The sequence below is a fragment of the Lemur catta genome, chromosome 5 (assembly GCF_020740605.2).
Source record: "Lemur catta isolate mLemCat1 chromosome 5, mLemCat1.pri, whole genome shotgun sequence".
Lineage (NCBI taxonomy): Eukaryota > Metazoa > Chordata > Mammalia > Primates > Lemuridae > Lemur > Lemur catta.
In genome coordinates, this window is record NC_059132.1 from 86,070,675 (window position 1) to 86,085,513 (window position 14,839).

Below are 14,839 nucleotides of genomic sequence, written 5' to 3' on the forward strand. Positions count from 1 at the left end.
ATAGAAATCAGTCATTATAAGTGATTCTGAACATAATAAAAATTTTAAAAACACTCCAAGCTAACACTTTAAGCTAAGTGCTTTTTAGTTTTCACAATTCATTCATATCTATCTTCCCATTCAATCCTCACAGGAACTGTGTGAAATAGGTAAGATTTATCATGCAACTTTGCATATTAACACACAGACACACACACACACACACACCCTGAAAGGTGTGAGCAGTTTGCCTAAGTTGTAAATGGTGGAGCCGGGTTGGGAACCAGGCCTCCTGAATCCCACCTTGGCCCTCTTCATTGCTGCTTCTTTAACGAACTCTATGATCAGGTTTCGTAAAATGTATAAAAATAAAGGATCATAGCCTACTATATCCTACATGTATAAATAGTAAGGTCTATCCTTGCAGATAGTACACCTGAAATGTAATTTACAAACAATTGAGAAGCAAGATTAGGAACTTGATGATGAAGATAATAATAATAATATTAATAATAATAATAGCTTGATTGTTACTACTTGCCGAACTCTCTTCCTTGTGTAACTACTAAAATGACCTATGAGATATATATTTCTTTTAGCCTCATTTTACAGATGAGTAAACTGAGGCTCAGGTAACCTTCCAAAGTCACTTAGCCAGTAAATTGCAGAACAAGGATCCATCACGTTTTGTCTAATCTAGAGCCCACTCTCTTCCCTGCCCTTCCATGTAGGTAGAACTGTTCCAGTTATAAATGCTGATTCGTCGCATTCTGCCAGACATGCTTGAATGCACAGCATCTAAACAAAGAGGATGAGGCCACAGCCTAACTCATTGCAAATATAGCCTCACCTAGGAAAGACGCTCACTCAGGTTTGATTTGCTATATGATCTTGGTTAAGATTCACCTTCATGTTCTTCTTCTGTTAATGGGGAATGTCAATATCAGGGCCATCTCAGTGGCTGTTTACCTCTGATTTGCCTCCACCACCTAGAGCTGGCCACCAAAAGGTCGGACCATTGACCAGAAAAGTGAGCCTTTCACCCTTACTTTGTTTAATAGCCTGGAATGAAAGATGACATGTAAATTTTAGTTGTTACATAATTAACTTTAATGGGTAGTATTTTTCATATTGTAGGCCTGAAGGCAGAAACCAAAAATTCAATGCTGGCAATAGGTACTTGTGTTTTTTTTTGAAATATTCATTCACAGTATATTAATAGCATAATTCCCAACAAATAGTTTAGCTGTTGTTACTAGGTTTGTATTGTCTTCAAAACATACCAGAGGCATTAATCCATATTATGGATGTGGAACTTTCTTGTTTCTGCTTAAAGTCCAACTTATTTTTAATTTATAAAACTTAAAGGTGCCTGAAACGACAAAAGTTATTTTTTTGGCATTCATAACTGAAAAAGAGCTGAATTTTTTTCCCCCAAGATTTTTATAAGGACTTTGCTCTTAGGCTGATGCTTATTAACTGGAATTCTTTTTTTCTGACCAACTTTTAATTTCCTGAAAATTGGGGCTTATGCTATGGAGAAGGCGCTAACAAATCCTAATCTGGGATAATGAGCTGGATGGGTAAACGAGTAAATGGCGACTACCAGGAGATTATAATGCCCACAGATTTTTTTCCTCCCAATTAAGTATAGATGTGATTATCCGAACAGGCAGAAGTATTCCTTTAGTAATTGTGGCAGACTCACAGTCTGAATTTATTTTCTATAATATTCTTTTAATAACAATGTCTATTAAAGACATCTGTCGAAAGCCTGTAATGCTTATTTCATGGGTAGACAGCATAAGAGTGTGCTTTAAGAATTCTGTTTTCAGTTTAATGTTATGGGCTGTTAAGGAGAAGGTTTATGGGTGTAACATTATTAGTTGGAATTTGACTCAAATTGAAATCAGGCCCAAGAATTTACTTATCCATAATATTATGAAGGGCTTTTTAAAACATTAAAAAGTTTAACTAAACAAGAATGTTAGTACAATTTAATGTTTTACCGACAGTTCTCAAGGCCATTCAAAACACTGCCTAATCACCAGATTTCATATTCATATGTTAGCTTATCTGTCAAACTACAAGGCTTTTAAAAATTAAAGATTTATTCTATCAGGTCAATACTTTAACTGTGAGAGAAAAGGGGATATATATTTGCTGAATTATGTGACTATAAATGAAAAAGGAAAAAATCCCATGTGTCATGCACGCTTTGTTAGGATTTGAGGTACCAGCTGATCCATGGGGATGGTGCTAGAACAGGGAGACACTGGGGCCCCAGCCCAGGCTTGGCCTGGACAGAAGCCACAATGCTGACACCATTGCCAAGTGGAAATTAATCACCCTACCCATTGGCTAAGCTTAGCATCTCTATAATTTTATTTTAAAACCTCAATGATCAAGATTAAAAGAAAGCAATAAAACGTATCAAATTTTTACTAGTGCAGTTTGAAGAGCCCCCCCATTCTCCATGTTTGTGGCCTTGGTGCTGCTTTTGGCATTGCTATTGGTGACATGAGGAATAATTTACCACTGTCAGGGAATTTGGCTGTTTCATCACCTACATAAGAGACCAGCATAACTCCATGGTGATTGCTGTCTAGATGAATTATGTGGCTCCTTCATGCACTTTTTGATTGAACAGTGATAACAAATAATGCATTATCCTGTGCCACTCTCTACGAGGAAACTTCTATTTTTTTCTTACAGAGCAAAGAAAGACCTTACAGAAGCATTTGAAGTGACATCACCATGCCAATCCCAATTCATTACAATCACTAAGAAGCAATTGCGAGGCCAGATTCAATATAATAAAGGTAAATCTCAGTGACAACACTTTCCATTGTTTAGAGCTGGTGCTAATTGGTCGTCAAGCCCTTGGAAAAGCACAGATGAAACAATGCCCACACGGTGGCTGATAAAATTTATTTTATAATCTCATATTCACACATACCAGTGGGAATCCACTGGCTTTGCCGTTCATTCATTCATTCATTCATTCAGCACATATTGTTGCATGCCCACCAGATGCCTGGGCTGGACACTAGTGATTCAGCAGTAACAGACATGGCCATTGCTCTCTGATCGCTTATAGTCTGTAGGGAAGACAGAATTTGAGTACAGGTGACAATTGAACAACATGAGTTTGAACTGTGTGGGTCTACTTATAAGGGGATTTTCTTCCACCTCTTTCACCCCTGACACAGCAAGACTAACTCCTCCTCTTCCTCTTCCTTAACCTACTCAACCTGAAGACGAAGAGGATAAAATCCTCTATGATGATGCGCTTCCACTTAATGAATAGTAAATATATCTTCTCTTCCTGATGATTTTCTTAATAAAATTTTCTTTTCTCTAGCTTACTTTAAGAATATAGTGTATAATAATACATATAGCATACAAAATATGTGTTAATTGACTATTTATGTTATCAGTCAACAGTAGGCTATTAGCAGTTAAATTTGGGTGAGGAGCCGAAAATCATACACAGATTTTTCCACTATGTGGGGAGTTGGTACCCCAACCCCTGTGTTGTTCCAGGGTCAAGTGTATTTACAAGTGTGATGAGTATTAGGAAGGAGACGTGCAGCACACTCTGGAAGCACGTCACAGGAAAACCTGACCTAGTCAGAGGTGTCAGAGACTGGGGGGGAAGCACCTGCGAGCAGAGGAAAAAGCAGGAGCAAAGTCCTCAGAAAGGCAAGAAATGCAGGGCAAACAGGAGAGACTGAGCAAAGGCCACTGGGGTGGAGCGTAGACAGGGAGCGGGAACTAGCATAATATGCAGTTTACTGATGGTCCAAGCTGAGCCATCAACAACAAACCAACAGAAGAATAAGAATTATATTAATAAGAATTTATTGTAGTATTATTCTAGAGGCATGGAGAATCTTTTTATTATTATTTTGTTTTTATTTCAATAGATTTAGGGAATACAAGTGTTTTTGTCACATGGATGAATTGTATCATGCTAAAGTGAGGGTTTTTAGTGTACCCATCACCAGAATATGTACATTGTACACAACAGGTAGAATTTTATTTCTCACCTCCTGCCATTCTCCCCTCTTCTTAGTTTTCCATGTCTGTTGTACCCTTTTATGACCCTATATACCCATAATTTAGCTCCCACTTATAAGTGAAAACATGTGGTATACACTTTTCCATTCCTGAGATACTTTACTTAGGATAATGGTCTCCAGATCCATTCAAGTTGCTGCAAAAGACATTTCATTGCTTTTTATGGCTGAGTAGTACTCCATGGCATATATTATATGCCACATTTTCTTTATCCACTCATTAGTTGATGGGCACTTAGGTTGATTCCATATCCTTGCAGTTATGAATTATGCTATGATAAACATTCGGATACAGGTGTCTTTTTTTTTTTTATAACCTTTGGGTAGATACCCAATAGTGGGATTGTTGGATCAAATGGTAGGTCTACTTTTAGTTCTTTGTGGAATCTCCATACTGTTTTCCATAGAGGTTGTACTAGTTTACATTCCCACTAACAGTGTATAAGCATTTCCTTTTCACCATATCCACACCAACATCTATTGTTTTTTGATTTTTTAATAATGGCTATTCTGATAGGGTTAAGGTGGTACATCATTGTGGTTTTAATTTGCATTTCCCTGATGATTAGTGATGTTGAGCATATTTCCACATATTTGTTGGCCATTTGTCTATCTTCTTTTCAAAAAAGTCTGCTCATGTCTTTTGCCCACCTTTTGATGGGGTTATTCATTTTTTTCTTGCTGATTTGTTTGAGTTCTTTGTACATTCTGGATATTAGTGCTTTGTCAAATGTATAGCTTGCATGTACCTAACAGCATTGATACATAGGCTTTAGAGCCCAGCTTCAGTAGGACCCAAGGGAGGCAAAGTACAACCAAGATAAAAATCATATGGTACTCTGTGCACTAGCCAAACACCAACTAGCCACAGCCACTGCTAACAGCACTGCCACTCAGCAGCCATCACTGTGATCATCTCCACCAACCTTAGATACCGATGTTCCACTGGACTCTCCATGGCACCAGAGCTGCCATGAAACTATAACTGCCCAGCCCCTAGGCACCACTCTCCTGGAATTTGAAGTCCAGGATCAGGAATGATCGGCTACGCTCAAGTCCTGAGCCCATGTCTTAGCTTCCACAGGAGTGGTAAGAATACCTGCCCCTCCGGAGTTTCTGTAGTGGACTCCAGGGATGTTTGTTGGGCAGATAATAAATGATGTCTCTACAGCCTCTCTAAAAAGTGACATCTGAAGTGATATTTAAGTAATGAGTAAAGGCAGCTGTATGGAGATCCAGAGGAAACACATTTAGACCAAGAGCAACAGGAGCAAAGACTCTAACACAGGAATAAGCTTCGTGTTTTCAAGGGACACAAAGTCCCTAGTTGGAACATAATGGACGAGGGAAAGAGGGTCAACAGATGAGATCCAAGAAGCAGCAGAGGCCAGACCTGTGGAACCCTAAAGACGACCATGGAAGGGGATTTGAAGGTATTTTTATTGCACAAGGGAACCATCAGAGAATTGGAGGATTATACAAAAAGAAGTTATATGATCTTTCCTGGTGTTGTGTCATTCAAAAATTTATAAGAATTTTTTTCTTTTTTACATTTTATTGTTAAAATGTTACAGCAACATTAAAGGATTTGGGGAAAAATAATTTAAAATTCCAATCTATTGGTCCTGTCTTCATTCCTGCCTATTCTTCAAATTTGGCCTATATGTTTACCTATTTTTATATCACTGCCCATTGTGTACATAATTTGATATTTTATTCTTTTTACTGAATATTATATATTATGCATTGTTCAACACTAGAGATAATGCTGCATTGGAAAGCCGCCTTTACAAACTTTCTTTAGCATTAACTTTCTTTAGAATGAAACTTTCATTTAGGAATAAAATTATCAGATCACAAGATATGATGTTTTATTTAAAATGCAATACATATTGTCATGGAGCTTTCTGAAAGAGTCGCATTGATTTATACTGTTACCAAAGTCCATGGGAATATTAGTTTCACCACAGTTAAATAACTTGTGCTGACTTTGCAGATGTCATATGATCAAGGCTGCTGTCGTTTTTATTTCTTTGATGACTATTGCTACCCATGCTCATTGAGGCCACAAGGAAAGAGTAGAAAGGGGCAGAGGACATGTAGGAGGAAGTGAGAGGGGAGGCGCTATTTCTCTGGCCCAACAGCCTTACATACCACCCTGCTTTTTCAAGCCTGGGCCTCCTGAAATTCTCACTGGTGCCTGTGAATGGCCACAACACAGCGTCTTTGCAGTGGCTCCCACTGATGGCTGCTTTTGGGTCAGCTCCATGCCTGAGGGCCTGGGTCCTGTGTCCTCCTCTACCTTGTCTGACAGGTACCTACCTGCTCCTTCCTTCTGTACTTCCAGAATTGGTTTGCCAAAGAGGGGAAAATTCCCACCATCCCTACAGCCATTAGCTTTGCTGCAAAGAGTGCTTCCTGGTGCTCTCGATTTTCTTAGAGAGTCAGTGTCGTTCATTCATTCATTCAACAACTAACTATTCAGCAGTGTATCAGTCAAAATCCCAGCAGGAAGCAGATGGGTAACTGAGAAGAGTTTAATAAAGGGATTATTTGCAAATACGGGCAGAAGTTAGGGAAACCAACAAAGGATGATGTAGTTCCTGAGGGCTAGCAACAAACAGGAGCTGTTGCCACCCAAAGGGCAAGAGGAGAGAGGTTACAGGGACCCAGAGAATACCTTGAGGGAGGGAGAGGGCTGCCTGACAGGGGCTGTGGCCCTGGGAGGAGGGATGCAGGCAACCCTGCCAGGAGGATGTCAGGGGCACGCACACTCCCTGAGTTCACTCTCTCCTGTCCCCTGGTATCCTGCCAAGCCTCCCAGTGGCTGACCCCAACTGCAGACCATAAGGAAAGAGATTCTCTTCATGGGTTCTGGAGTTGGAGGACAGAGTGGCAGCATCACTGCCCGTGTGGATGAGACTCCAGAACATGAATGATGTCCAGGGCACCCCGAGCTTCTTATGATGTTTGATGTAAACAGGAATAAAAGCCATGACAGTGCCGCCAGTGTTCGGAGGCGAGGGAGGGAAGGGTGAGAGAGTCTTGCCAGCAGCGTGCACAGTTCTGGTGCCACCCTTCACTCTTCCTAATGATGAGCAGATGTCTGGGGAGGGGCAGTGTTTTCCTTAATTCAGGAGCTCCAAGACCTGCTCTTAGACTCACACCATAGAGGTGTGGAGGTCGGTTTGTATTATTACTCATTCTTTGTTTTGCTCAAGTCACACCATGGCCTCCCGTGACCATTGCCCCTCAATCAAGAACATGCATGCCCCTTATTTCATGACTCACAAGTGTTGGACCCCACCAGGCATGAGGCTCTGGGAATACAAAAATCCATGTCATGGTTCTGCCACTCAAGAAGCTTCCAGTCTGGCGGGGGATACTGGCACATAAACACATAATTCGAATACAAAGTAATTAAGCACAATGAGAGAAATGCACAAAGGATATCATGGGAGCACAAAAGAGAAGCATCTGATTGTGAAGGTGGGTATAGATGCCAGGAAAGGCACCCTGGGGGAGGCAATCGTCTCTTCTGTTGGGCAGAATTCTCTGAGAAGAGCCCTCTGTCCATTCTGCAGACAGATCCTCCATCGGATCATGATCCTGGAGACTCCCTGAGACTCTTACTGCTCTGCGAAGTGTGAACTATTCTTCCTGTGAATGTGTCTTTTAAATATGTGTATTTCCTCTTCTGTGAATTACTGTTTCTACTCACCATGCTTTTTCTTATAAATTTGAACCTAGCTTTTCACATATTATAGATATTATTCTGTCATGTTTGATGAAAATCCTTTTCACAGCCTAATTTTTTTTTCCTTTTAATGTTAGTGATGTTATTTTGTATTGTGTGGATATTTTAAAATTTTACTTATTCCAGCCTGTCATTTGTCAGTCGTCAGTCGTTTGTGTTTGGATTGCTTCTGTTTCTTTATAGCTGAGAATATTATCATTCCTCAATAAACCTGCAAATATTTTATTCTATTTTCTACCAGACTTTTATATAATTGTGAACTATTTAGCACTTTTAATCTATTTGAGAATGACTTTGCATGTTATTTAATATATGGGCATAAATTAATTCTCCCCCCAAATATTATAATAGTTTCTATAGCATCCAACTTCCTGATAAAGCCATGGGAAAGTCCAGAGCCAAGACTGCCACCCAAACCACTAGAAGCTTCCTTTTGGGCTTATACTAATCCACTAATCAATATTCTTGGTGATTCCCCCATGGATCACCCATTTCATTGTGTGTATTTTGCATAGTACTTGTCTCATTCCTGCCATAGATAGTTCCGTGAAGACAGAGATCATATATTCAGCCCCATCACCTGAGTGCCTTACATACTGTTTATTCAACACTATAAACATTTGTTGAATGAAATAAAAAGAAAAAGAAAGAATTAAGTAGCTGAGAATCCACCCACTATTTTATTATTCATCTTCCTGTAAGTCCACAAGGATAATGTGAAAGACTCGCAAATGCTACTTAAGCCACCTGACTTATATTATTTCCTTGATCCACTAGTCTAGTAACCTTATCAAAAGAGAAAATTATGTTAGGCTCAATGCTTTTCCCTAGTGGACTCATACTGACTCCCAATAATCACTACTCTCTTGTCTATGTGCTCTCAAAACATCTGCTTAATAATCTTTTCTAGAACCTTGTCTGAAATCATTAGTAAGCCTCTTGATTTCCAGAATCACTTCCCACCTTGTCCTCACCCTTTTTTTTTTTTGAAAACAAGGACAGAGACCATGTCTTTTTTTTTTTTTTTTTTTTTTTTTGAGATAGGGTCTTGCTCTGTTGCCTGGGCTTAAGTGAAGTGGTGTCATCATAGCTCACTGCAACCTCAAACTCCTGGGCTCAAGTGATCCTCCTGCCTCAGCCTCCTGCATAGCTGGGACTATGGGCACATGCCACCACACTTGGCTAATTTTTCTGTTTTTTGTAGAGATGCGGGTCTCACTCTTGCTCAGGATGATCTCGAACTCCTGGCCTCAAGCAATTCTCCTGTCTCGGCCTCCCAACATGCTAGGATTACAGGCATGAGCCACCATGCCTGGCCATCCATGTCTTATTTAACTTCATATCCTCTTTGCTGAGCACTGTTCTGGAACATAGAAAATAGTTGCTTAATAAATGTTTTAGTTTTTTAAGAGACAGAGTCCTGCTATGTTTCCCAGGCTAGACTCCAACTCCTGGGCTGAAGCAATCCTCCTGCCTCAGCTTCCCAAGCAACTGGGACTATAGGCACATACCACCATGCCTGGCAGTTTGTAAATGTCTAATGGGTAAATGGCCAAATGAAAAATAACTGATTATTATCCAACAAAATATTCTAGATGGTTTAAATGAAATTATCCAAATAAATATGTTACAATGTGTCCTAGTCCATTTGCATTGCTATAAAGGAATACCTGGGGCTGGGTAATTTATAACGAAAAGAGATTTATTGGGCTCACAGTTCTGCAGGCTGTACAAGAAGTATGGCGCCGGCATTTGCATCTGGTAAGGACCTCAGGAAGCTTCCAATCACGGCAGAAGGTGAAGCAGGAGCAGGAACCACTTGGCAAGAGGAAGAAAGCACGAGAGCGGGGAGGGAGGTGCCAGGCTCCTTTTAACAATCAGTTCTCCCAGGAACTATTAAATAATAGAGTGAGAACTCACTCACTACCTCAGGGTTGGCACGAAGCCATTCATGAGGGACCCACCCCCATGACCGAAACACTTCCCAATGGCCCCACCTCCAACACTGGGGATCAAATTTCAACATGAGATTTGGAGGGGACAAACATTCAAACTATATCACATCAGGCAATAAATCCATACCAACAAATCAGCTCTATTCCATGATTCTTCTGGGTATGAGGTAGAGGCAGCCCTGAAAGAGCTCACAGCATTAGAAGGAATTCATAGGGAGGCAAAAACAATAAGGTAGTCCCTGAAGGGGGTTCTGGCATCAGGGAAAAGTGCTGCCTGGTCAACGTGGCAATCGCGGAGTTTAGGTCCTCTGAGCAAGATATGACCTCTGCTGGGAAACGTTTGCAGAGATACAGCTTCAATACTGATTTGCTATTGTTTGAAAGCCCTTTTATTCGATCCCGTTGTCATTAAAACAAGAAAGAAAGAAATTTTTGTGTGCCACACTGTCTTCTCAGGTCTGACCACTTGTGCAAGGGTCCAAGATGAATCACTGGTTTTTGGGTATACAGGGAAAATATTTTAAAATTGAAATAAACTGCACTAGTGTGAGGCATCTGCCTTTGAATATTTCACTTAATTCTTTAAAGTTATTGCCCACGGATGGTGTGTTTAGCATCATTTGTCATAAAGCAGAATAAAGATAATCTTACTGAAGGTCAGGCTGAAGGTCCTCCAGTTTAATGAAGCATCAATATTAAATTGGAACAAGTAAATTTGTATTAGGAGAATCTAATAAGCAATGCCCAATCTAGGAAGAGAAATGAATGCAAGGCTAACTCAGGCCACGTTCTGTAATGACGTGTTCTAATCAAAGATCCTCAGGCCCCTCCGTTGGCCTGGAGACCTGTCGGGACAAGTAAAGAGGAAGAGTATGCACTCAGGTTGAGCCCATCGCTCTGCAGTGACCAGCAGTAGGGTCAGGAGAGGGCCCAGCTTGCTCAACTCCACACCTCTGCAGGACTCTCACACCAGCCTCCAACATCATCTAGCTCCTAGAAGGACCCCTGTCTTCTTGTTCACAGCTTCTCCACCACTGCCTACCTTGGGACCATCAGGTTCAAGGCCATCATATCCTTTATCACTGCTCATGTCAGTCTCACAAAAAGCTCAGGACTCCCAAATGGCCTCCCACTGCCAGACTCTCATCTGCAGTGTTTCATGTTGCTTTATATGACCCCCATCTCTCACTCCTCTCTGTCTCCTGAAACCCTTTCACTGTGGTCTCTGAAACTCAAGGTCAATACTCATCAATAAAATCACTCCACCAGGGATCAGCAAACTTTTTCTGTGAAGGACCAGACAGTAAATGTTTTAAGCTTTGCAGGCCATATGATCTGTGTTGCAACTACTCAACTCTGCCATCGTAGCACAAAAGCAGCCACAGATAATGCATAAATCAATGGGCACTGCTATGGCCCCTAAAAAAACTTTATTTACAAAACAGGTGGCCCATAAGCTATACTTTATTTATTTATTTTTTTTGAGACAGAGTCTGACTCTGTTGCCCCAGCTAGAGTGTGGTGGTGTCATCATAGCTTACTGCGACCTCAAAGTTCTGGGCTCAAGTGATCCTCCTGCCTCAGCCACCCAAGTAGCTGGGACTACAGGCACATGTGCCACGATGCCCAACTAATTTTTCTATTTTGGGTAGAGATGGGGTCTCGCTCTTGCTCAGGCTGGTCTCCAACTCTTCAGCTCAAGTGATCCTCCCACCTCAGCCTCCTAGGTGCTAGGATTACAGGTGTGAGCCACCGTGCCCAGCCACCCATAGGCTATAGCTTGCCAGTATCTGCCCTATATTCTCAGCCTCTTCCAAGAACATTTCTTAACTTTTCTCTGACATCTGGCTCGGCCTGAGAATGTGTCTTCCCCTGCAGCCCTCGCAGGTGGTCTGGGAGTTATCCATCCTCTGTACTGTGGAGTCAGAGGTGGAATAGATGTTCTCCATGTTCCACACTGTTCTTCAAGCCAGTGCCTCATCTATTCTTCCTTAAAATACTCAGCTTTAAATCTCCCTAAACAGTTGCTTCCACCCCCTAGTTTCAGGTGTCTGACCCCTCAGCTACTACCCTTCACTCCTTGAAGATTTTAGCAACCAATTCATTATTACTGTCTTCAAAATCAGTCCAATTATTATTCATGGGGTTTCAATAGCCAGATATTCTTTTCAATACCCTGACCTGTCAGTTCCTTAATGTTATTTCTCCAATGGCCTTGTCCTCCCCTCAGTCTTTGTGACTCACTTCTGTGGTCATACCTTTGATCTCTTCATTATTAATAATTTCAACACCTCCAAATCTTAATTTCAGACATCTTATTCTCTTACTGCCACCTATTAATTACCCCTCCATCTTGTGCCCTCTGGTACTACAACACAAACAATCCTTGGACACCGCCAGGACTTTAATCCAACAATCCTATCGCCTTCTCACTGTTCCACCCCCTTGGCATCCTCTCCTCCCTATCCAGTTTAAATTGCACAGTCTATCTGTGTAACCATTCCCTTGCACACAGACTTGACTCCTTTGCCCATCTCTCCCTTGAACTGGCTTGGCTAAACCAAAACCTTAGTTAAATTTCAACTATACCTACAGGGTCAATTGTCCCCTTCTCTACTGGATCATTCTTAGTCCACAATATGTTGTTATTTTCCCATTTGAAAAAAGAAATGTTCTCTTGACTCCACTGCACCCCATTTATCTCGTTCCCTTTATGGCAAAATTTAGGAAAAGAACTGTCTACTCCTACTGTTTGCCATTTCTCTTCTCCCAGTCTCCCCTAAGCCCGCTCTGATCGGTCCTCCCACCTGCACCAACACTGCTCTTCTCAAGTCCCCGGTGACTGCACAGTGCTCCACCCCCGTGGACGGCACTTGGTCCTCACCGGGTTGACCTATCAGCACCTTTTGTGTCTATGTATAACTGGAGGGTCTGCAGTACCCTGCGCTTCTGAAGAATGGAAATAGGGTTCCAGTTTTATGAAATTAAATTTGTGCGATAGGAACAAACCCAACTCTAAGAATATGTCTCATAGCTACGCGCCCCATCTGCCTTCTCTGAGTTAACGATGATTTATGACAGAGCAGTAGTAAGGAATGTTAACTGGCTTCATTTTAGTGCATGAAGATTTCTTGCCAGGGACTGTGGATTGATAGGGAACAAGTTTTAAAGAACACTGAAATGTTTGTTTTCCCACTGAAACAGCTCTTTTATCTACCTGAATATTTAGAGTCATAACGTAGTGTCAGACTTGGAATATATCATACAAAACAACTAGTCAAACCTTTCATTTGACAGAGAAGGATTCTATCAGTCTAGAGAGGCTGAATGGCCTTTGCAAAGTCTCATAGCCAATTGGTGACCCATTTGAGAGCAGGACTTGGGCTTCTCACCCTGGTATCTTTTCTATCCACTCGCTGCTGATACACTTCCTTACAGTTCTTTCAAGGTCTATTTCTGCAGCGATACTTTTAATTCACTTTTCAAGGAATTTCCAAGAATCCTTTCATTCTCCTGGACAGTGTGGGGTCCTTAAGTCCAACATCCTTTCCAACACACGTGCAGCTGTTAAGTTTTCTAGTCTTCTGACTCTTTAATGTGTTCAATAGATACACATTCTGTATTGATGCACTTCATTCACTTTTCAAGAAGTCCTAGTGTCCTCCTGCATGGGTTGGGATCTCTGGTTCCATCAAGGACCATACTTCACTCATCAGGGCTAAGTCTGACAGTGGCTTTGATTTGTTGCTTTGCCCCCAAGTTGTAAGAGAGATCTACTTGGCAGAATCCCAGACTGCACTCAAGGGCCTAGTGCTTAAAGATGTTCTCGATTGTGCAACATTTGAAAACAGCCTCCTAACATGAAATGCTAGGTTTGCTGCCTGCTCAGCCGCCAGTCAAATGCAGTTGCAGTGCTTCTGCTCCCTGCTTCAGGGAGCCCTCTGGCCTCTGAACCTCTTGGCACATTGTGATAGTCTCCTGAGCCCTGCCCAAGTTGTTCTGCAATTGAGTTGTTTCTGTATTTATATGTATAGTCAGGACAATGGAAGGAGAAATGAGATATCCCCCTTCCCCAATATACAAGTGAAAGACCTCTTAAAGTGATAATAAGCAAAGACACATACCCCCATTTAAACCACTTTATTGAGGTATAAAGAACTGTGTATATTTAATGTACACATCCAGATGAGTTTGGGAACAAGTTTTCACCCATGAAACTATTGCTACCATTAAGGCCACGACTGTATCCATCACCCTGTAAAGTTTCTTCCCACCCCCTTTATTGTTATTATTATTTCTCTTGTTGTTTGGTTTAGTTTGGTAAGAACATTTATCATAAGATCTACCCTCTTAGTACATTTTCAGTACATAATACAGTATTGTAAGCTGTAGGCACTATGCTGTATAGTATTACAGGTTTGCAAAGACCCCTTAGTGAGTCAAACTGGTTCCAAGAACACTGTAAAATTTGCTGAAAGCTATTACCAAACCTAAAGAATGACTGTCCCAACTTAAGAGCAGCTATAATGATAACTAATACTCAACTATGTGCCAAATACTATTATACTATTCTATTCTGGACTTCTTTGTTTTTTTGTTTTTTTTTTTTTAGAGACAGGATCTCACTCAGTCACCTAGGCTAGAGTACAATGTCCCGATCGTAGCTCACTACAGCCTCTAATTCCTGGGCTCAAGCAATCCTCCTGCCTCTGCCTCCCAAGTAGCAGGGCCTACAGGCAAAAGCTACTACACCTGGCTAATTTTTAAATTGTATTTAGAGAGAGGGTCTCACTGTGTTGCCCAGGTTGGTCTCGAACTCCTGGCCTCAAGCAATCTTCCTGCCTCAGCCTTCCAAAGTACTGACATTACAGGCATAAGCCTGTATATACTTTCATATATTGAATTTAGTCCTCACAACTACTCCATAAAATAGTACTATTATGGATAAGAGACCTGAGGCACAGAGATCACACAGCTAGTGCCATGGAGGGATGAGATTTGAACCAGGGGCATCTTGACTCCAGAGACTCCACCCTTAATCACTGCGTACCCTGTCTCTCTGGAAC